This window comes from Eucyclogobius newberryi, unplaced genomic scaffold (genome assembly GCF_026437365.1).
Source record: "Eucyclogobius newberryi isolate DKJ021-1_F unplaced genomic scaffold, fEucNew1.0.hap1 SCAF_15, whole genome shotgun sequence".
NCBI lineage: Eukaryota > Metazoa > Chordata > Actinopteri > Gobiiformes > Gobiidae > Eucyclogobius > Eucyclogobius newberryi.
The window spans coordinates 9,550,033-9,561,363 of record NW_027315779.1 but is presented as its reverse complement, the minus strand read 5'-3'; positions in this window follow the sequence as shown (position 1 = coordinate 9,561,363).

Genomic DNA, 11,331 nt, shown 5'->3' with positions numbered 1-11,331 from the left:
CTTCTTCTTCTTCTTCTTCTTCTTCTTCTTCTTCTTCTTCTTCTTCTTCTTCTCGGGACCAACCCCCCTATTTTTCACCCAGTGAACATTGACGAAAAGTCACAAAAATTTGCACACCTCTAAAAATCGTGCCTCTCTACATTCTGGCTATTTCCCTTTTCTAAAATAAAAATAATTGGCGCGTCAGCGCCCCCAAATGTACCAAAAATGCATTGAGAGATAGGAAATGACCCCAAATAAATCTGATCGTAGAATCATGAAATTTGGCGCAGAGGTAGATGGTGACAAGAGAAGTAAAAAATATTATTACGGCAACGCCGTCCGCCCAACCAAATGTCGGCCATATTGCTTCAAAAATGGCTAAACATGACTCGGGAGTTTTTCCAAACGTCATACTTTTACGAACTCCTCCCAGGGCGTTGGCCTGGGAGGAGCTAAAAAGCTGAAATTTGGTGAAAATGCTACTGAGGAGTGGGACATCAAAAGTTATCCAAATTACATTGATACCTGTCACGGTCTCTGTGCGGCGAAGCCGCAAACTGTAGCAAGAATTTCAGAAATCTCCCATATTTAACATTTCTGCCGTTTGCGCAGATAAAGTCCAAATTGCGTCAAATTAGAATCAGTTGTTAAACTCTTTGCCCTAAACCTACTTGAAGTGAAATAAATTAATTTGGCGCCACAGCGCCCCCTACAGATTTAAAATGGAGGTTAAATGTTTAGTTTTGCGAAATTATATGAAATTTGACACACAACTCAATTTTAGCATCCCCATCAAAAAAGTCAATGAGACCCATGTCATAATTGTTACGGCTTTGCCGTAGCGATGACCAAAACCTACCACGTTATTCCAATGGGGAAATCGCCAGAACATGTTTACACTTTATACTTTCACAAACTTCTCCCAGGGCGTTCGCCCTATTAACCTGAAATTTGGTGAGACTCATCTTCAGGTGTGGACCGTCAAAAGGTATCCACATTTTTATTCAAAAAGTCACGGTCTCTGTGCGGCAAAGCCGCACATTTTGCCAAGAATTCAAAATAAAATTGCTTTTTGATGGTAAAACAAAGGGGAGAAGATGTGACAGCGTCACAGATTCAGCAGTAGGCGTAATAAAAGGACAATTGGGGCGCGTTAGCGCCCCCTCCTCTTGCGGCTTGGCGGCGGCGGCGTGGCGGCGGCGGCGTGGCGAGGCCCGATCATTGCCGCTTGCGGCTTTAATTATTATTATTATTATAAAATACACAATACCGGTAAATCACATACAATTGAAACACTACTTGCTTTTTTTTCAAATTCCAGTTCATTCTCTCAAAACTCTAAAAGACAATGTTTCACCTGTGCTACTTTTAAGACACAGATGTTTTATGAATATGAATAGTGTCTTCATTTGCATAAACTGAATAAACTTAAAATCTAAATGTATCTCACTGGATTAAAGGGACACACATATTTAAACGTATTCGTTTCAGTGGATTTGACGCATTTTCACATTTGTTTGTGTGAAAATTCCTGAATGTGGCTTTAATCTTTCATCTGCATTTATTTTCTGAACCTAAACACAGAAGCTCTGTAAACTCTTTAATAGTGCGCATTCTATAATTTGATGATGTCTCAGATGGAGGAGAGATTCACTATTTTTTTTTAGGGATAAGGACATTTCCCAAATCTAACTCCACAAACATTTGGTTTTGGCTCCACAAACTTGTCACAATAATCTTCTCCCTTATAGTTCTTTCACTGACGATAATCGCGTCTTTGGAGTTGAATAATGGCTCCACTTTCTGAAATAATGTGACTTTAGTTCATCTGTGTTGTTTCACGCGGACAGAACCAGCGACATGAACCGTAAACCTGACCTCTAACCCCTGACCTCTGACACAGAGTTCACCTGAGGATTCTCACCTGAACGTGGCTCAGATTAAACTGTAGAGATTCTAGAATTCTAGAATGAACACAAAACCCTTGGATAAAACGCTATATGAGGTCTCCTCCCGTCCACGGGATGTCACTGTTACATCGCACAAGTCTGTGCACAAGATGTCACTGTTACATCACACGTGTCTGTCCACAAGATGTCACTGTTACATCGCACATGTCTGTCCACAAGATGTCACTGTTACATCGCACGTGTCTGTCCACAAGATGTCACTGTTACATCGCACGTGTCTGTCCACAAGATGTCACTGTTACATCGCACGTGTCTGTCCACAAGATGTCACTGTTACATCGCACGTGTCTGTCCACAAGATGTCACTGTTACATCGCACATGTCTGTCCACAAGATGTCACTGTTACATCGCACGTGTCTGTCCACAAGATGTCACTGTTACATCGCACGTGTCTGTCCACAAGATGTCACTGTTACATCGCACATGTCTGTCCACAAGATGTCACTGTTACATCGCACATGTCTGTCCACAAGATGTCACTGTTACATCGCACATGTCTGTCCACAAGATGTCACTGTTACATCGCACATGTCTGTCCACAAGATGTCACTGTTACATCGCACATGTCTGTCCACAAGATGTCACTGTTACATCGCACATGTCTGTCCACAAGATGTCACTGTTACATCGCACATGTCTGTCCACAAGATGTCACTGTTACATCGCACATGTCTGTCCACAAGATGTCACTGTTACATCGCACATGTCTGTCCACAAGATGTCACTGTTACATCGCACATGTCTGTCCACAAGATGTCACTGTTACATCACACATCATTTGTCCGGGACTCGCTCATCTCCTGTCCTTTCGGTCAGCACTAGATCATACACTCATTCGGTCCCGCTGATACAGCCATGGGTCTATTATATTATCGGATGCAGCTCAAGAAATAATTTTCTCTCTAAAAAGCTTTTTTTCATTGCATTACAGTCTGTTCCACTTCACCCACTTCACACGTAGTATATTTTGTTTTGTGCTGGAATGTTGAGCGCTTTTTGTTTTTGACCAAACCACAATAAATACAATTTTAAAAAATAGGATTAACCCCTATCCCCTAACCCTAACTTTAACCCCTACCCCTAACCCTGAACCCCTAACCCTATTTTTTTTGTAGTAGTTAGGAGACGAGGGGGGAAAAAAACAACAAACTAGACTGTACAATTTTAAGTTGAAAAATATAAACACGAAAAAAGTTAAGGATCGGAGCGGGAGTCGAACCCTAAATCTCCAGAATGATTTGATTTGATTCATCACAAACGTCCCACACTCATGTAAAGCTAATATAGATATAATTTGAATTTTGCTAAAAAAATAAAATAAAATAAAGTATCCCAGAAGAGCACATTTTTTAGGTTTATAATGTCACTTTCTGTTTGTAATTAATGACATCACAGGAAATTACCCACTGGGCCAAAACTCATCTAATGTCACTATTTTGTTTTATTTGACAAATGAAAATGAGAGCGACTATTTTTAGAGTAAAAAAGTTGGTCCTTTGTGTAAATTCTGCATAAACTTTGACTGGAATGAGTGTTCCTGGTGTGATGTCACTTCCTGTCATTTTCTACAGCTTTTTAAGCGTTTTCTCCTGAAATTCCTGCTCAATTCGTGTAAAACTATAATGTATATGTACAACAGGTATAAATACACCAAATAAAGTCAAAATTAGAACATTTTAAAAACACTTCAAACTGGCTGCTCGTCACATTCGTCCGTCACGTTTAAGGCGGCGGCGCGCTCACCTGTGCTCGTCTCAAACTCTCCCTCTTTCCATCCTCTTCTCTCTTTTTCTCTTTTTAATCTCTTTCCGTCTCTCAGTTCTTTCCCCCTCTTCTCTTTCCCTCCCACTTTCCCTTCCATTTCTTTCTTTCTCTTCACACCCTTCTTCTTTGTTCCTTCTGCTTTCTTACTTAACCCTCTAGTCTAGATCATTCCAGAACTGTTCAGGAAACGTCACATTTTTCCTCTGTTTTTGATATTTCTTTTATAAGACTAAAGATAGGGTTGATTTTAGGAAAAGCACACAGTATCTATTTATTGATTTATTTATTTATTTATTTATGTATGTATTTATTCGGAGCCCAAAGTGGTCACTAGTCTTCCTGGGGTTCATTCGGCATAACATTTACATTTCCATAACGCTATACACAACCACATTGACCTTTGTATGTGTGTTTGTGTTGGTGTGTGTGTGTGAGTGTGTGTGTGTGTGTTTGATGCCTCTTCATCACCCAAGAGTACGATTAAACACATCTAAATTAACCTTGCTCCATCCTGTTTTCCTCTCACTTGTCTTTTACAAAACACTAATGTTTAGCTCCATCTTGATGAAAAGGGCATTTAAATTCTTCCCTTTCTCTCTCCTTCCCCTCTTGCTTTCCTCTCCTTCTCTGTGGCACTCTAATAAACCACAAATGTTCAGCTGCATTTCCATAAAAACACACTTATAGCATTTAGAAGTCCCACCGCAGCCGAGCACATCTCCACAGACTCATTATCTCGGCTCACAGTCTGAAAGCTCCAGAACTGCCACAGCGGAGGAGAAGTGTGGCTCCTGCAGTCGTCATGGAGCAGCATCAGCAGAGTCTGAAACACACAGAACGACTCCCAGAGAGGAGAGGAAGAAGAGAAACATGTGAACAGCATTGAACAGAAAGAGGTGAAATTAAATATTTCCTATTGTTTGATAGAATAAGTAGTCAGTAGCAGAGGATAGTGCTCAAGCTGTCATACTTCCCCCAGCATAGTTACTCCTAGGGCAGCGTAGCTGAAACTGTAGGTTTATATTTCTGTTCCTAATTGGCCTGACCATAAGTCATTTCAAAGAGGAACGTTTTAAGCCTGGTCTTAAATGAATAGACTGTGTCGGCCTCTTTAACATGGACAGGAGCTGATTCCATAACACAGGAGCTTGGGAGCTAAACGCTCTACCTCCTACTGCGCTTTTAGAGACTCTTGGAACCACCAGAAGGCCAGCATTTTGTGTTACTACAAACTATGCAACAAGTCTTGACCTGAGATATTTGTCATTACCCTCAGCCTATGTGCAGTTTTCATTCTATAAAAGTACAATGTCACTCATCTATAATTGCATGTTTTGACTGCACTCTGTGTTCAGCATGCTTGCTAATGATACAGAATGTTTAAAACATTCCTGTTTGTTTCTCCTCTAAACTTTAGACCAACATGTCAATCTCAAACACAACGTTTTAAACTTTTGGCTAAGATGGATCCTGTTTCTGTTTTAGATGCTTTCAGGTTTGTACTTTGAGATTTAACTTATTTTCCATTAGTGACAAAGTCCATTCTGCCGCATTTGTCCAACCACAGCAAACATCTGCAGATTAAACCCCTCCCCCGGTGTCTATAATTATTCGTATTCACCAAAGGATTATAATTATGAATCTAAATCTGTCACCGCGGCAACATGTCACTGACAAAACACATAATTATGTTGTTCACGCTTTGATTGGCTCCTATTGATCGAGCCGACAGTCGATCGGCTTAATCCTGGACTCTTTAATCCTCATCTTTGGACAATTCTGACAGAGACTCCTTGCCTCCTGTAACAGAAGACTAAACCAGGTCTAAACCAGGACCAAACAAGGTCTAAACCAAGTCAAAACCAGGTCTATACCAGGTCTGAAACCAGGTCAAAACCAGGTCTAAACCAGGACTAAAACAGGACCAAAGCTGGGACTAAACCAGGTCTAAACCAGGACCAAACCAGGTCTAAACCAGGTCTTAACCAGGTCCAAACCAGGACTAAACCAGGACCTACCCAGGTCTAAACCAGGTCCAAACCAGGTCTAAACCAGGTCTAAACCAGGACTAAAACAGGACCAAAGCTAGGACTAAACCAGGTCTAAACCAGGACTAAATGTCAGGGAATTAAACACACACTAATGCTATTCCTTAACACACAGAGAACACAATTCAACGTAGAATATGAAACGACACAGAAACATCAGACGTTTGTGTGGCATGCATGGGAGAAACCGCTGGGCCGGGTCACCCAGGCTGATGTAAGCAGACCGGCGACCCTCCTGGTCTCACGTTTTTTCTCATGCAGGTTGGTTTTATTAGATATTATGGAATAGGTGGGTCACATTTCTCATTGGTCAGCTTCACATCAAGGCACTTGTCTTTTACGACAGTCTGGTATTTTCTTTAGAGATAAAGCATGCAAGGGGGGTGCAACTCCCCCCCTTGGGTGTTACATCCCTCCCTAGAGTAAACATTCCTCTTGGCCCATCTTTACGACACCTTCACAAATGCAGTTTGTCACATGCCGTTTTTCTCTTAGACTAATGATGCAGATAATATATCACTATTAGGCAGATAAAATACATCACAGAAATATAATCATATATTTACATTTTATCACACTAAACCAGGACTAAACCAGGACCAAACCAGGTCTAAACCAGGTCTAAACCAGGATTAAAACAGGACCAAAGCTGGGACTAAACCAGGACCAAACCAGGTCCAAACCATGTCTAAACCAGGACTAAACCAGGACTAAACCAGGTCTAAATCAGGTCTAAACCAGGACTAAACCAGGACCAAACCAAGTCTAAACCAGGACTAAAACAGGACCAAAGTTGGGACTAAACCAGCTCCAAACCAGGTCTAAACCAGGTCCAAATCAGGACTAAACCAGATCTAAACCAGGCCTAAACCAGATCTAAACCAGGACTAAACCAGGACTAAACCAGGACCAAACCTGGACTAAACCAGGTCTAAATCAGGTCTAAACCAGGTCTAAACCAGGTCCAAATCAGGACTAAACCAGATCTAAACCAGGCCTAAACCAGATCTAAACCAGGACTAAACCAGGACTAAACCAGGACCAAACCAGGACTAAACCAGGACCAAACCAAGTCTAAACCAGGACTAAAACAGGACCAAAGTTGGGACTAAACCAGCTCCAAACCAGGTCTAAACCAGGTCCAAATCAGGACTAAACCAGATCTAAACCAGGCCTAAACCAGATCTAAACCAGGACTAAACCAGGACTAAACCAGGACCAAACCTGGACTAAACCAGGTCTAAACCAGGTCTAAAACAGGACTAAAACTGGACCAAAGCTGGGACTAAACCAGGTCCAAACCAGGTCTAAACCAGATCTAAACCAGGACTAAATTTTAAGGGATGTTTTGGGGACGTTTTGGGCTGTATTTAATGAGCTCCATGGACCCGCTAATGATGAGCTCCGGATCATGGGACGAGTGCCTCTTCCTGCGGTAATGAAGTGCGGCCGCTGCCCCTGTGGACCTCCTCCGCTCGATACGCTGCTGCGGCCCAGAGAACCCGGGAAGCTAAACGTAATAAAGGCGTCAAATGGCATGTCTGGACTGAAATCGATAAATGTACCAGTGCCACAGAGGCGACCGGTCGATCTGCAGTGAGTCTTCAGCTTGTTTCAAAAGTACTTACACTGAGAACTTACATTTACTTGAGTAAGTTTCTCGAGAAAGTGTACTTCTTTTACTCATACTTGTACTGCAGTAACAGTTTCTCTTCTCACTGTGAGAAACTCGACAAAAGCTTTACATTGACAATATGAAATAATATTAACATGTGTTTCTTGCTCCTTCAGATATGATTTAGTCACATTTTTGTGTGTCCTTTGAAAATACCAGATACCATGTTTTATTTAAAGTTTTGTCAAGTCCTGAATCTGATTCTCAGTCTAATGATTTTGATCACTAAATGACCCAACACTGACCGAGAGTCCAACAGCAGAGGGAAAGAAACTGTTCTTGTGACGGTAGATTCTGGTCCGGAGGGAACGTAGCCTCCTGCCTGAGGGGAGTGGCTCAAATGGTCCCAGGTTTTATCCAGGGTTTATCCAGGCATAGTCCAGGTTTAGTCCAGGTTTAGTCACAGTTTTAATCCAGGTTTAGTCCTAGGTTTAGTCCAGGCTTAGCCCAGGTTTAGTCCAGGTTTAATCCAGGCTTAGCCCAGGTTTAGTCCAGGTATAATCCAGGCATAGTCCAGGTTTAGTCCAGGTTTAGTCGCAGTTTTAGTCCAGGTTTAGTCCCAGGTTTAGTCCCAGGTTTAGTCCAGTTTTGGTCCATAAAAAACATGAGGAGAGAGAGCATGTACAAGATATGCTTTTATTAAATTGACTTAAATATAATTGGGATAAATTAACAGTAAACATAAAGCATATTTGTGTCTTCATCATTCATATAATACAACGTGACACTGTGAAAGTAGAAAATATCTTGTGTCGTGTTTGACGTAAAGCTCTCCGTGAAACGAGGAAAACGGCTTCACTTCCAAAGACGCTGCTTTACCCAACTTTTTTCCTAACAAACGTGTGTGGACCTGGTGAAAAACACTTTGGTGTGCGGTACTGATCAAAATGCTTCGCCCCATTTGTTTTAATAGAACACAAACCGTTGTTTCTGACATTTGCCGACCTATCTTTTTCCTTAATTCTCGAAGTTGGATTGAAAGTAAATTAAAATGACATTGTCAAAGTGTTTTGGTGCCTTTTTGTGAGGTTGATTTCTGCGTCAAATCCACTAAACTAAACTCTGCTCGGGTGTTACACGTCCGCAGGCTAATGCTGATGCTAAAGCTAATATCAAAGCTAAAGCTATGGCTGAAGCTAATGTTAATGCTAACGTTCCCATAGAAAATGCATTGGAGGCTGCACAATATTAGAACATATTACATTTTGCATTGTTTAAATTCTGCAATATTTAAAACGATATATTTAATATATAATCTTTTTTTTTCTTCTTTTTTTCCCTAAAGTGTTCAAAAAACTCTGAGACTATATCAAGGTTGGACTTAATAAGTAAAAAAAAATATATATTTAAAAAAACAGTACATTTCTGTATGGAGGATTCCATAGTTTGCTCAAGCCCAGAAAACATGATGTGTTTTATCTTGTTTATTCATGTTTATTTTAAGTGAAATATGAGCTCAGCTTGAACAGTGAATACACCTGAGCAAACAGACCGTCGCAGACCAACATCAAGCTCAGCTTTAATTTAAGACTGAATGTGTTTTGTGACTGTGGCCAGTCCCAGATTTATCAAAAACCTATTTAACCAACTATTTAGCTGCAATAATGAACTAAAACTGCCGCAGACAGAGCATTTTCAACACAGTGAGTAAAATACACTTTAGATAACCCTTTTAGCAAATAAATGTACTTACCTCAAACTAAACCAGTCACACAGCTTTGAAAACATATTCAAGCATAAGTTAAATTCTAAAGTTGTTTTTCACCAGCCCAAAAGTTGGTAGTTCAGTCCCAGCTCTCATTACTCTGAAGTCCTTTCTTTAACGTCGCACAAACAAACTGCGGAAATGCGTCTCATTTAAACCGTTAAACTTAACATAACTTTGACTCTGACATCATCGCAAGTGTCGCCACAACTCTGTGACGAACGAGAAAATAGCTTTACCCCTCTGCATATTGTCAAAAGACCTTAAAATGTGACCCCAAAACACACGACATCTACAACCCCTGAACCCTGAAGACGTCTGCACGGTACGACAAGCGTGGACAACAGACTTTTTATGGTGCATCGCATAAATAACTGTAATAACTGATCTCTGTATGAATCATGTGTAATGCCAAACCTCTACTGCTACAGGACACGTTGGGTAATAATTAAAGCAGGTTAAATATCCACATGGTGACAAATCCTGAAAGATTAAAGGTGCACTGCGGGACTTTTCTGTTTTGTCCAACCGTAAAAGTGTTATCATTACGTCTGTGGAATTGTACGGGGTTTTAGCTCGTGACGCTCTGGCAGTGACGGGTCAGATCTGCGGAGACGCGCAGGTTTCCCAGTAACTTTGGAGCAATAGAACCGGCCGCAATTGAATCAATGCAAGACGGAGCGCAGGCATCTCCATGGAGACGAGCTAGAGAAGCTCCGCAGCGCACCTTTAAAGTTCATTTGCAAAAAAAAAAAAAAAAAACTTTAATAATAACTGACTTTTTGCATAGCAGTTTTCAAAGGCCCTTTTAACGATGAAAAGTATTTATTCTCGATCAAATACTAAATTATATATAATAAAATACAGAACGTACTTTTGTTTTTTTTTTCAAATGAACCGCTCATATTCAAACACATGTCAGTTATTTAAGCCCATGAAAGTCCTGAAGTGATATGGCAGATGTTACAGCAGATGCCCTTCCTCTTACATCCACCATCGCTAAGGGAACGGCAGCGCTCAGACGCGAACCTTCCGCCCTTTGTGCCACATGTCCAGCGGCAGGGCATCTGAGTTAAACCTCTGAAAAGTCATGACCCGTGAAAAACAAATGATAAGTAATATTAAGAATAAATATGTCGCCCGTGACTCTGTGATGTGTTTGAGTGTTTTCGAAAATTCGGACGTTTCTACTTGAGTTTCTTGAGTCGCTTCGCTCCAAAAGCCAGCTGGACCAATCAGTACAGCCCTTTCCTGAAAGGGGGCGGGAAGTACTTCGTTCTGCACTCTGATTGGTTGAAAGTGTCCACAAAAGGTTGCTATTGCCTGATAAAACTGCTGGCTCTGGGTGTAACGTTTCTTTGCATTTTTCCCGTAGATTTTTTCAAAACTTTCGAGCATCTTTAGCTTTAAGTGACAGTATTGGCTTTATTATTTTTATTTGTTATAGGCTAATGGATAATTCATGATGCTGTCAGACTCTACAACAAACACTGCTAGCCCTGAACATGTGCAATACTGATGTAACCATGTGCAATACCTGTAAATAAGTGTTCTATTTTGTTTTTATTCGGTTTACTTACCTGCTAATTGTATTACCTAGTCTTGTGCAAGCTATTTTTACTTTATTTTTATTTTATTCTATTATCATTATTTTATTATCTTATTTTTATTTTTATCTTTTTATTTTTATCAATTTTATTTTATTTCCCCCCCTCCATTCCCTATTAAGATAGGTGAGGAGTTTTTGTTAATAAGAGTTTTTTGTTTTGTTCATAAGAGTTCTATTAGGAGTGTGTTTTGAAACTTCCTATAATCTGTCCTTTCCTCCTGTTTCTACTGCGTTGTAACAACAAAATTTCCCCTTGTGTGGATATTAAAGGATTATCTTATCTTATCTTGAGTAAAACTTGTTGGAAACGTTGTAAACCGTAAATGTATAAATTATACTTTCAATGTTTTCTTGATTATACACTTGTGTTTTTAACAGGAGTCTTTTTCACAACTCCACAGTCAGTTTGTGTTTAAACTGTTTCATTTACAGTTCTTATGTTTTGGCAAATATTATTACAGGTCTTGGTCAGGATTACTGTCAATGGAGGAAATAAACACACAGTGCACAGAAACAAACCCCCAAAAGTCAAGTCAAGTCCCAACTCCCAGGCTTTGAGTTTCAAGTCTTTATATAA